Source organism: Oxyura jamaicensis, chromosome 3 (assembly GCF_011077185.1).
Source record: "Oxyura jamaicensis isolate SHBP4307 breed ruddy duck chromosome 3, BPBGC_Ojam_1.0, whole genome shotgun sequence".
Taxonomy (NCBI): domain Eukaryota; kingdom Metazoa; phylum Chordata; class Aves; order Anseriformes; family Anatidae; genus Oxyura; species Oxyura jamaicensis.
The window spans coordinates 4,109,030-4,122,204 of NC_048895.1; the positions used below are offsets into that span (position 1 = coordinate 4,109,030).

The following is a 13,175-nucleotide window of genomic DNA, read 5'->3' on the forward strand; positions in this document are numbered from 1 at the left end:
ATTGCTGTAGTAGTTAAGTTGTTGTTAATTTTACACTAAACGGTTGTTATGATGATGAATGAGTAGCTCGGGCTGCCACCCAGGGGACTTCAGCCCATACAACCGACAAAAGCGAGATCGCAGTGGGAAGGCGAGGGAAGGGGTAGGGAGCCCACTCCGGAACTTTTTGCAGGACAGCAAAAAAAATAATAATAAAAAGGGGAGAAAAAAAGGGGGCGGGGGGTGGGGGGGGAGAAGGAAGAAGCTGATGTTCTGATTTGCACTTGAATTTCGACGCCGTGAGGTAAAGGGTGCTAAGTGTAACTGCGTTTTGTTTTTTACACAGCAACCGGGATCAGGAGGGAACGAAAACCCAAGCGATTGCCCAGCCGGGCAGTAACGGGGTGCCGAAAGCCCCAGGCTCCTTCTGTCCCTCCGACCACCCCCGTCCCCGCCGGGCGCTGCCTCCCCATGGGCCCGGAGCAGGGAGCGCGGCCCTAGGCGGCGGCGCGGGCGCTGTCTGCGGGCGGGCGGCGCCCCCGTGAGGCCCGGTCCCGGCACTGCCTCCCCCGGTCCCGCAGCACAGCACAGCCTCTCCGGCAGGAGCACCTGGCTTTTGCTGCCAGGGAACCCACGTGCGTGCAGGAGGGCCCTGGAAGTACTGATAAAGGGGGCCCGTGCAACACCCTTCTGAAGCTCCAGGGGTTGTCCTGATCTCGTCCTCCGCTTCCAGGACACGGGAGGCTGTGCATATGTTATGCAAGGCTACAAGTGTTATCAGTGTACTCTCCCATGCCAAGTTATAAGATTACTACACAGAAATAATTAGGATTGTGCCAGGTTAAGGTGTATTTTCTTGCATCTCAGACGTCTGATTAGAGGCATGAATGTGTGCTTTTTCCCAGCTGTTATTACTTATCAGGGTCAGGTGGCATCACAGGCCCAGGTGGTGGCACTGCTCACAGTGATGAGCAGGAATCAGGGGGGGCAACTTCAGCTGAGAAGGCCTAGGGGGAAAAATAAAAGAAACCAGGAGCTCTAGGAGGGTTCAAGGACCAGAAAAGTTACAGGCCAAAGGCAGAATTTTAACATTGTGAGTTTATCGGGCTTTTTCTGATTCCTATTCTGTTTCTTCCCAGCCTCCCTTGTCATCGTTCACTCAAAGCCTGGAGGATGAGGGCTCCATCAGGCCCCCAAACAGGTGCAGAAAGGTACAGCCAATTTCTGGGCCAGAACTAAGTGTGTTACTGGGACAGCAGGGAAAGCACATTCAAGAGGGAAGAAATAGATTCAGTTCTCCAGAACCAGAGAGCAGTCCTAAACTGTGCTTTCACTTCCTTCACTTCCAAGCACCAGCCACACATGGGAATGGTGTAAGGAGAAGGTGACAGAGTTCAAACTCCAGAGAGACCTCAGCTACCTTATAAGTTTTACCTAAAAAGTTATGCCCTACAAAGCCAAAATAACAGAAAAAATCATCCCACTATCTCTACCACAAAAAAATACCATACCTGTTTTGGCTAACTGACAGTACTTTCCCCCCACACAAAACAGCATCTCCATAGCTTGGATTCAGCATTCACAGAACCCCTCAGCTATGAGGGGTGTCCCGCATCAGTCCACAGATGCTGGGGTTGCTGTGAACAGTTCCATGGCTGGCTGAGCAGTTCCTATGCTCCCACAGATGCTGCCAGGCGGCCCTGTGCTGCAACAAGCACCACAGACAGGATTCTCTCCCAAACGGTGTTACAAAAAAGCTATTGCTGGCTTTGAAAGCTCACCAGCCCATCACTTGTCCTTTGCACAATCCAGCTAGTATCCGTGCTGAGTAGGTGAGATCCATCTGCCAGGGGTTTAGAGAGGTCTGTTACAGATGAGAAGCATCACCACAAGAGCCAGATAAGTAAAGCACTCCATTAGCTTGCTCCTCCTCCTCACCTTCAACACCGCAGTCCCAGCTCTGCTCCTACACGTTGTGCAAGTGCTGTATTTGGAGTTCTGCAAGTCTTTTTGATGGTCACAAACTTTGAAATTTTACTGGCAGTGCCTATGAAGGGGGCCTGTCTCTAGCACAGCCCATCACCTCAAAGCACTGCCCCTGTAAAATACATGCTCCATTTAGAGATTAGAGACTTTAAGAGTATGCTGAAGAAAACCAAATAATTAAAATAAAAAAATACAAATCCATAACTTAGATTACAAACAGGTTACCTTGTATTCTCATAGTAGTCTTATAAAGCAACAAAACATGCCATTCTCCACAAGAACAGCAAAAAAACTTCATGCTTACGCCACTCCAGATATTTAATTCTTCCTGGGCCTCCTGTGTCACATTCAGGCAATAGTTAGCAATTGCCAACAGCTCACTATCGGGCCTTGCCACATGGTCACCTGCCTGGCTCCACCTGCCAGCTGTAGCCTGGAGCAGGAGAGGACATGGGACAGGCAACCTTTGAACTCTCGCTCCCCGGTCGGGAATAAGGCCTCACTACAAAGCTGCTGAGCAAAAAGACAATTTCTGCCACAAATTGCTTGTGATCCACTGTGTTCCTAAGGCAGCGGCCAATATTTACTTCCTGTTATGATTGGCTGCTGTTATGATTAACACTCCTTAAAATTAACTGGTAATAAACACAGATGAAAGCTAGTTCTTCCTTATTGACATTGCTGTACCTGTTCTGAGCATGCTGTTATTACATCTCACTTGAGATGAGCATAGCTCTTATACCACAGAAGGCCACATGGTGCCCTGAACTATAAGAGGACAGACAGATCTGCAGCGATCACCTCAGAATATATTTAAGTATACAGAGCTGGTGTTATCGTGGAAGAAATAGCATGAGCTAGAGTAGATGATATTCAATTCTTTTCTTAAATCTGCTACTGCCCTTCTGCATTGCATTGAGAAATTTGCTTAGCTTATTGCTTCTTTTGTGGGGGCCCCCCCCCCCCCCCCCTTTTTTTTTAAAAGCTTGATACATGCTACGCTCAAAGCCAAAGGACCCAATCCATAGCTATTTTTGCACAGGATAGGATGCCGTGTTGGATTATCCTCCATGCTTATCTATCAGTGCTCCATGCAAGAGACCCTGGTAAAAAGGCCCAGTCATTTCAGGGAAATGCAGGAAGAAGGGGTTGCTGGGTGGTCTTATGCCTAAATTATTTGCTGGCTGCCTCTGTAGGGACCATGGTAACTGTGGCACAGACAGGAGAATCCCCAAGGACAGCACTGAATTGGGTCACAGCCAGGAGAAGAAAAAGGGAGAGGTCCTGGTATAGGCATGGGGATGAGGTGCCCTCCCTCTTCTCCTGGGGCCAGAAGCATCTCTGGCCCCAACAATCCATGCTCTAAATTAAGGGCTACTATCCCTCTGAAGAAAGGAGGAAAAGGAAGCAGCAGCAATATGAAGAGACGAGGCATTTATTTTTGGCTCACTTGCTCTTAATGGAGATAACAATACCTCACTCCTTGACAGCAAAGCAGAGACACTCAATTCATGGAAGTTTGCCAAGTAAATTGAGATCTTTGTACAAAAGGCACTTTCGACATGCACAACTTCTGGCTTATTAAAGCAAAACAAAAACCATTCACCTTGAGGAGCGTTCAGAAATTAGGAAGCACAGTTCCTCATGGCACAGTGCCTTATGTGATTATTTAAGCTTGCAGACATCCAAGCAGCAATGCTTGACTAGTTTAAATACCTAATACATGAGGTGCAAGACAGTGAGGATGCAGGACTGCTGTCTCTTCCACACAATTTGCCAGTCACTCTCCAGGGCTCTGTTCCGTTCTTTTTGAGCGGCATCTAAGTTGAAGAAGGCATTGCATTGTAACCTTATCACATACTTACATCTAGTATAAAGGCACATACAAGAGGAAGGGTTGCAAGTAAGTGGCCTATTTAGAAAGGTCCCAGAATACTTTGTGTAATTTTCTTCTCACTTCCCCATCCCTCCCTTTTTCTGAAATGGCAGGTAACCAGAGCAAGAGCAGTGTGTGAATTGATTTGGAGGCGATCAGCGCATTGGTGTTCAGCTCTGGCCCGCTGCCGTGTCATTGATTGCCTCGGGATCGATTTGCACACCATTCCTGCTCAGCACACCTGCCAAGTCGAACAGAGAGGGAACAATGAAGTGAAAAGAAAATTATGTATTTGTAGTAGACACTTTCACCTCTCTCCACATCCCCCCTGTGAGAAGTTGAGAGACCTGGACTGATTTCAGTGCTACTTTGAGAAAGTGCTAGGAGAGAAGTTAGTAGAAAAGGGGAACAACAGGGAACAAGCCCTGACCCCCAGCCCTCAAATCCTCTAACAACAACCGCTTACAGAAGCTAAAGAATCTAAAGTTTCTGCCTATAACAGAGGCAGGGATACAGCAGTCTGGAGTTTTGGCTAATATGCTATTATCTTTCATTCTGCTATGTAGCAGCCACAGAGGATACAGGTTTCAACTTGCAGGGCAGGTAAGGCAGAGTCGATCAGCACTCAGGATACTGGCCATGCCAGAAGCTAGCTTTAACTCAGCTTGTGCAGGATGTGTGCTGCTAACATATCCCTAGTGCCTGCACATCCCCCCTCCCCCCACTTTGGAATCAGGGGGTTCTGATATTCCAAACCAGCCAGCTGTATCATTTCTCGTCAGATTGTGAACTTCATGTCATTGCTGCTCTCCTGGAGATAGCAGGACTCTCAGGTGAAAGATTTGTTGCAGGATTTGATACAAACACTTTGCGAGGTGGTTCTTACAAACACCTCCATCAAGAAAAGTGAGAAGTTACTTGTCCTTCATATTTCACGTCTTACATGTCAAGTTCTCTACTCAGAGTTACCCAGGATTTTAAAAACATCTCTCCTTTCCGCTGTCATTTTGTGACCAGTGTTCAGATTGATTCCCTATGCTCATTTCTGAAACACCACACTGACACACCACATTTTTCCAAAATCAATTCCGACCCCCCATTATCAACAATAGCCAGTGACTCTCAAAAGACCTGCTTTCTTATATCACTTTTGAAAGTGGGCATTATGCTCTTAAGTCAACTGGAATGCACTGCATGTAGCACCTAACTGAATAGGAAGATCTGGATGCTAGAGTTCAGAAGCAATCTTAAGTCAAACAAAGGCCTTAATAAAGGACCATTTTGGCTTATTAAGCAAGGCATTTGGAACATCACCACACTCAAAAATTCCGAGCATGCAGACTGCTGAGTGTAGGAAGTTATAATCCAGACAGTATCACTATTTGCCATATTCTATTCTTCTCCCTTACACATCTGATATTGGTCACTTTTGGAGACAAAACATTGTTTTTGATGGGAATTTGGTTTGACATCGTAGAGGCATTCTCATGTTCCTGTCATTTGGGAAATTCAGTTTTCACAACACCTGTAACAGAGGTGTTATTTTTTCCTTCCTAAAGATTTCCTTCCTAAAGGGTTTGAAAGAAACAGGCAGAGTAATTAAAGGTTACATTTTCAGATAGCATCGCTATTATAGCTATTACATAATAGTCATGTTATTAGTCACAGTTCTGTGTTCCTCAGGTTTCAGTTTTTATCAATTAGAGACACTTGCTTTCTAATTTCCATGCATACTTAAGGCTTCCAGAGAAATTTGGGTCTGAGGGGCCACCTATTTATAAGGGCTAGATAACCTTCACTTTGTTATCCTATTTTCAGAAGAATTCAGCTTCCATTTACGTAGTCCTGTGCAATAAAACAGGCTGATGCTATAAATTGACTAGCAACTCATGGGACCTTTTGAGTGTAATGGGACCTAGTGAATGAAGATTTTTAAGTTGTATTGATAGCCAACACGGTTTTGTAGAAACCTACTCCATTCATGACAGTGGCTGGCAGACCCCCAGACACATTACTTTGTACACTCACTGGGGGTTTTGTCCAACTCTGAGCTTTACAAACAATCTCTCTCTGTCCTGGTGACACTGAGTTGCAGCCAAAGTGCAAAGGTGCTAAAGAAGGCATCAGTTATCACGGCAATCTTGTTGCTCTTTTCACAGGTGGGATTGAGGGCCTGGGTCCTCTATCACCTCACTTCAGACATTCATGTTATAGATATACACACACTGGTGCGCTGATGTAAGGGGGCTATATATATATATATATATATATATATATATATATATATATATACACACACACACATAAGTAGCTATATATAAGTAGCCCACCCACCTGAGTTGCTGTCCAGATCCCCTTTAGAGACCACAGAGAAAAAACATTTTTGGAAATGCATGCATTTCAGCTGACTTTTTTCAGGCTGATTGAAGGGAAGACAAATCAGGCCCTAGAAACCAATTTCTATTGACTATATAGGTAGTTTAAACAATAAGCTGAGGTAGTGATATGTACAAGGCAGTTGCCCACATTCAGTCACATAACTCCAGCCCTTTGAGGCCCTTCTAAGGCAATAAATTTCAGAGAATAAAACACTCATCACCTATTGTGCAGCATGTCACAATAACCCTTCTTTCTGCCCACCTTTTCCCTTCAGGCCCTTCTTGATCCTTTCCACCCCACGCAAATTACTAAGGTAATGTTCCTTGCCTTTTGCTCCAGTCATTTTACTCTGTGCTTCAAATTCCTCCAACATCCCTCATTGTGTTTCATCACATTTTCAGATGCTTTGTTCTTAGCTTCTCCTCCCCACTTACTCATTCTTATCTCTTACCACACCACCCCAGCACCCTCAGTTTTGCTACTAAGCTGCCATCAGCTTCACACACATAGAACCACATGCCCAGGAGGCCCTCTCTCACCTTCAACCCCTCCATAAATCTACCTGTAAGGCCCTGTTCTTCCTCTACAACGTACTACAAGACTCATTACTTTTGTGACATCCACAACAGGAAACTGATCAGCTACTAATTAACACATTAATGACTAGTGAGGTACAACCAGTCCACGTAACAAAGTTTAGAAACAGCAAGTAAAGCAAGATGTTCAACAGTGATAAATTAATTAGAATGTCTCATTTTCCTAAGGTGAGGAAACAGAACTGTGCTGAGCATCTCACTTCCAAAAAAAATCAAGCTTTAAGAAAAACTTATCTGGACACTAAAAAAACACCGTGAGGTGAACCCACAACGGTATAAGTACTCCTGAAAAATTTCAGCTACATTAGCTATTTATAAAAGAAAAAATAGTAACAGAAATGCACATCTTTGGAGTACAACCAAATTTTCTCCATTGCTTGCATGTCACTTATGCTTACTGGATTGAGTTCCAGACACATGAATAAACTCTTAAAACGGAGTTTCTCAAAAATAGATTTCATAGATTTCTCAAAAACAGCTTTCCTCAGTTCCAGTAGGTTGCCAGCTATCCCCCAGGCTTTCCCGGAATTCAGAGAAAAATGTTGCAAAGAATAACTGACTTCAAAACAAAAGAGACTGAAAAGCAAGAAGCATTTTGCAAATGGATTCTAACAGAAAATACCTGAAGGCAGCTAGCCCAGAAAGCTGAGAGAAGTGTGGTCACCACTTCTCTCCACCACAGGATGCTGCTGCATACACCAACTGGAACACAACTTCCTTTATTCTGCTGGCTGCTACACGCTGATATAGATATATCTGCCATCCAGCCTACTAATAGTGCCTGATTCCATCTTTCACCATAACTTCAGTAGAGGTACATACCTAGAAAAGTTAAAATTCTTCTCTGAGCCCTGGTTCAGAAATAGTCCCGCTCTGAAGACAGCAACGTTAAGAATGTTCAGCTTCTCTACTTATTTATCATAGAGAAAATTGAGCATTGACACAGATGTCAAATAAATAAGTAGCTCTGTATAAACTTCCTCCATGGCCCATATTGGACTTTGTATTTTGGTGTATTTTAGGTGCTCTACAGAAGAGTTATTTATAGGGTCAAGGTTCCAAGAAATATATTCTGTACCATAAGCTTTTGTTTCCGGCCTGAGAAAAGAGGTAGTCTTCCCAAAATGAACGAAATAACTTCCTAATATTTCTGTCATTCAGTTGTGGAATAAAAACTAGTTCATTTTACAAGTAAATAATTCCATCAAAAATAGTTGCTTGGATGTCAGTTCAAAGTAAAGTTCAGTGTGAAAAGCATCTGTTTTATGAGTTTTATGAGCTAGAAGAAAGCAAGCCTGAGTGATCACAATGGGTCATGAAACAGAGGGAGCTGACTTCTTCAGTATAATTCACCAATTTCACCCCTCAGTCTGGTCATCTCTAGAGGGAAATAGCTGATGGTGGGATGGTAGTCTCTGAAACCAGAGGGTTCTTACACACTCCTGCTGTCTTCAGAGAGGAAAAGGTTGAGACATTTGGTGTCCTCCCTTACATTATAAACCCGTAACTGTCTCCAAGCCTGGCAGCCACCGTCTGTTATTGTGTATCTTGTGTCAGGTTGACTTGGAACATACCAGGACATCAGAAAGATTTGTGAAGCCCTCTACTTTTTCTACAAAGTTTTGATAGTCAATGCTGTTCATAAAGTTGGAAACTAAACACAAAAGAAAAGTATTGATTTAGGGACTCTTCAGATAGTCTACTGAAAACAAGCTTGAACCAGATACTTACTTGCAGGGTGTGGGAAGGAAGGTTTAACTTTAGGGCAAAAGGAAGTGAGCTCTTGCTTGTTATTTTAACAGTACAGAAATATCTACCTACAGATACGTCTGTGACTGATGCAAATCTTTCTTCATGCTCAGCCCTGTCCACACACACCAGGTAGTGCTTTACTTGTACAACAAGACCACACGAGGTGAATTAAGTCATTGACAAATTCTCCACAGTCCAACTGAGGATAGTACTGCTACAAACTGTTCCTCCCCTTCCCCTCCTTTGCCAGCAGGTCAGGTGTTCCTTCTAATTGATTTCAGAAAAGTCAGCCAGGTCAGTTCAAGCCGACTGGTTGAAGCAGTGAAGCTACTTTTGCGTGAAGTCTGTCCCAGCCCTGGCAGCCGCCTCCGGCAGCGATGAGCACCGGGGGGCAGTGTTGCCTTTGGGCAGCACAGAGGGAAGGGGGAAGGATGCCTCTCTTACCTCGCCTTGCGCTGAGGCGTTACTCCCTTTTAGCTGTTCCTGTGCAGGAATGAGATGAGCAACGCGGAAGCAGGGCACTTTTACCCAAGTATTTCTATCTTCACATAAAGGTTTAAAAGTGTTTAAGTAGTTGAATGAAAGAAAAATCACCTTAAGTTTTAGTTTAAACTTCTGTGCCCTCCCACATATTTATATACACACACCAGCTGAAGAGAAAAACTTAGAGATGAGTTAAAGATTAGTTAACTAACAAAACTTGATTTGAGAAGCCTACCTATTTTATGCTGTAGCCAGTTAGCAAGCACAATTTCCTTCAATCTTCAATTTCACTCAAACTTTTGCGAGATACGAGCCAGTCATTAAACATTCACTGTAAGCATTCAGCATTTCATGCACAGAGACCATGGGGCATCTGTGTACAGTTCTACTTCTTAAAGTTCTGTAAAATACTAATTATGAATTATTCCATTTGTGAAATCTGTTATGAGTTACATGCTGTTGTTTCCACTCCTTAAGTTGACTACTGTAATTCTGATAAGGATCTAATAGAAATCAGTCCATTGCTTAAGGTTATCTAGATGTTTTGTGTACCACATTGAATCATAGCTTACACAAGCTCACGTTATATGATACATGCTGATCCTATTAATATACTTCTCCCTATATCATGGTATCTAGTACCTCCAAAGCCATGTTTTTCATCTACAAATGCAAGCAACAAAAGCCAGAGACATACAGATTACTCAAGCAGGTAGTTCCCATCTGTTTTATAAGCGTCCTTTATGAAGAACCAAGTTTTTGAAAGCTGGACATCAGAGATGGATATTCAGATTTATCAGAATGTTAGACATAGAAAATGTTTCTTCAATATAAGTAAAAGGTTTGAGCCAAAGATTTGGGAAACTAATATAGAAACTCAGTATAGGGAAGCAGCTGTATAGCAGCTGGCAACATTTTCAACTCACTGATCTCACACATTCTTTCTTTCCAACCGCCCTCCACTGTCTTCTAAGTGGCTGAAAGGGAAAGGGTTAAGCATTTTGGAATAGACAAGGATGCATATCCCAGAATGTTCCAGGCAATCATTGACTAAAAGGGAGCAACTGCATAGACCACACAGAATCAGCCATAGGTTTGTCTGTTGCTGAATGAAGTAAATTTGAAATCGATCTCAAGGAGGGCAGTAGTCAGTAGACTCAAACATATGGAGCTAGGAGGAGAAGCGTGGAAAAAAAGATGACAAGCCTAATCTCTAATCTAATCTAGAAGCAACACTCACAGAGGTCAAAGTCACATATGACTAAACCTCAAGCTCTATCAATAACATCAGAAGAGCGGTAACATGACCATTACTGAAAATTGCAGGAGAATAATAAGGCTAAGACATCATAAATTTAAGCCCACACACCACTGATTTGCTAAATTCAAAGCATGGAGCTCCATTCTTCCTACTCAGTGCATTTTTTGAGCCTGAACAGCATATCCAGATCCTGCAGTGTCTGAACTTTTGTTTGACTGTAAAAGAGAATCTTCAGTTCATGCCCAGAGTTTTAACCAAGGCAGTGAAGCCTACCAGAGTTAGAATCTCAAATAATGACCAAGAAATCAAAACTCTCACCTAACCTTGGGATGTTAGTGCCAAAGCAGAACAATGGCACATAAAAGGTCAGCATCAGCTGTTCTGCTGAAAGCATTATAACAGATAAAACAGGAAAGTGGTGAATAGCAAAGAGTAAGATTTGGAGCTGCTGAACAGAAAATAGTAAAAAAAAAAAAAAAAAAAAAAAGAAAGGGGAAAAAAAAAAATTGTCCCTAAAAGAGGGCACATTTCCCTACAGAACTGTGCTATAAATTAGGCTCCAAACATACAGGAAGTTGTATTATCACTAAAACAGTGAGTGCACTAAGACAATTAGTCTTCGTGAACTCCTTTGGCTGACATCTGCTGCAGCACCACTGCAGACTGAAGGAAAGACAGTTTTACACTTGCACATTAGCCTACAGGCCAAACCGAGAAGTTCAACTGGGCATTCTGCACTGACTTATCTCCCCAATTTAGGCAGAGCCCCATGTTACTAAACCTGTAAAAATCTGAGGAACAAAGTAAAAAATATGCCATTTCAGGGAAAAAAAAAAATACATCTGTTTTGAAGTTCAAACTATCTGAGGTTTGTCATCTGGTAAAAATTGTAACATACTTTTTCTGTTAATGACACTTATGACTGAAATGAGTTACTGCACATCACAGATTCCATCCTACTCCACCTCTGAGAGGTCTGTACATGCTCAGACTGAAGGAGGAATGTTTCTCATCTGCACAGCTTAGCAGAAAAACCTCAAGAAACTCTGGAACTATTTGAATCAATTAAGGGTAGAGGCTAATACTGACTTCTGCAGGTTGCCTTTCTTTGAAAGTCTAATTGAATTTCTTGGCAAAGATCAAGAAAAACAGAAGTCCATTTCATGCACTTTCTTTCTATTTTGCTGTTAGAATTTAAACACAAGCAGTATTGGCAAAAATAGAGGACTGATGTCAGCTCTCCAACTTCAGAGAAGCATAGGAAAGGAATATAGGAGAGGATGAAACGCACGGTGGAGAATGGTGTCTGAAAAACACAAGAAAAGCAGAAGTTCAACGCTGTTTACAACGTAACAGCTGAGAAAGGCCTGCGACAAGTAGCTCTGAAACCAGACAGTCTCTGAAATCTACTAAGTGCTCCCTTAACAGTTGAAACTGCAGGTAACGATTTAAATAAGTCATGATTTAACAACTGTAGATCTCAAAATGCTTGCCTTTCTCTGAGTGTTCTACCTTAGGTTGACAGTGATGGCTTCTCTGGTGCTCACCACACTGTCTCTTCACCCAAACAATGTCCAGCCCTGGGGAAGCAGCCACAGAATTCCTCCAGCTGCCAGCTGATCAGAAACCTTCCACCTTGCAGCCTATGGTGAGGATGCAACCTGGGTCCAGAGGAAAACAATGAAATTGGAATGAAATGCAAGCTTTTTGAAAACTCTTCAGTGGCCAGGTATCCATCAGCAAGCCCATCTACCTTCATCCACAAGTGAATTTCTATTTTCTTCTTCATCTTTCTGTATTCAGGTATATTCTTACCAAGGCTTCTTACCAAGGCAACTTTGCGTATTAGTGTAACATGCCCCATGTCCCCAGCCTTCTCTTATTAGCTGTTTCTTTTTGCCTGCTCTTGTGTCACCTTTTCTATTCACCCTCTGTCCATCTCTACTGTAATTAAGGACAGTCTCCACAGCACCACTCCAGTGCACGGCATGGCACCAGAAGAGATAAGCAGTATCAGCAAATATGATGAAGGATGGATAACTATTATAAGATAGTTTTATGGCTGGGGAGTTCTATAAACAAAGTGTCATAACTATTACAGAGCTGGGCTTTATATGGGGTGAAAGTGAAAACATTGACAGCTCGATTACATCACTAGTCAGTGAGATAACTTCTCATACAAATAAAAGTCCAGTATCTTTTTTACAGATACACTGGAATAATTCATTTGCAAAAACAGTGCTTTGAATTTGATTTCGGAAAGGCAGTTAGTAACAAGGCTTGAATTAAAGTAGTTTATATTTTCCAGCTTCCTCTCTAACCAGAGACCACTACTGCTGCGCTTGTGGAAAACTTGTCTGCTCTTACTTCCCATTTCCAAACAGGTGTGCCTGTCACTTAAAGAACGTTAATTAAGATGGATCCATTGTGATTTCAGAGTACTTTTTGTTTAAGCTTGATAAATTTATCACAGACAGCCTTAACAATACATAACAAGTTATATCTGCACTTTCTGCAAGTCTATGCAATTAATTTTCTATTTGTGAAAGGAAATGGAAAATGAAATATTGTGCCCTTTCTAATGCAGAGGCAGATGTAATGAATGGCTTTGGCAAACAGTTGTCAAAGTATGTTACCTTGCATGTACAAATCTTTTCCTTCCCCAACAACAGTTTTAGGGCTCATGATAATTCGCTTCCCTTCTTTGTCATACAGATATAGCATGCTGAATCTAGTGTTATCTAGACTAAAGAAAATTTAATTCCAGTTGCAATCCATTGTCTTCATTTTTTTTTTTTTTTTAAACCACTGGCTTGAGAGATCCCCATTGCAGATTAAAATCTTTTCAGTGTTCCCACTGGAG

The 13,175-nt window shown here is 42.6% G+C and overlaps 1 long non-coding RNA gene across 1 annotated transcript; it reads right to left on the reverse strand.

The window, feature by feature from the left end:
* Positions 1–3,384: 3,384 nt before the first annotated feature.
* Positions 3,385–7,634, reverse strand: LOC118164733. Its single transcript, XR_004749635.1, has 2 exons — positions 7,439–7,634; positions 3,385–4,082 (listed from the first exon to the last, which is right to left on the reverse strand). It is a non-coding gene; the product is annotated as an uncharacterized LOC118164733 (long non-coding RNA).
* Between the last annotated feature and the right edge of the window lie 5,541 nt (positions 7,635–13,175).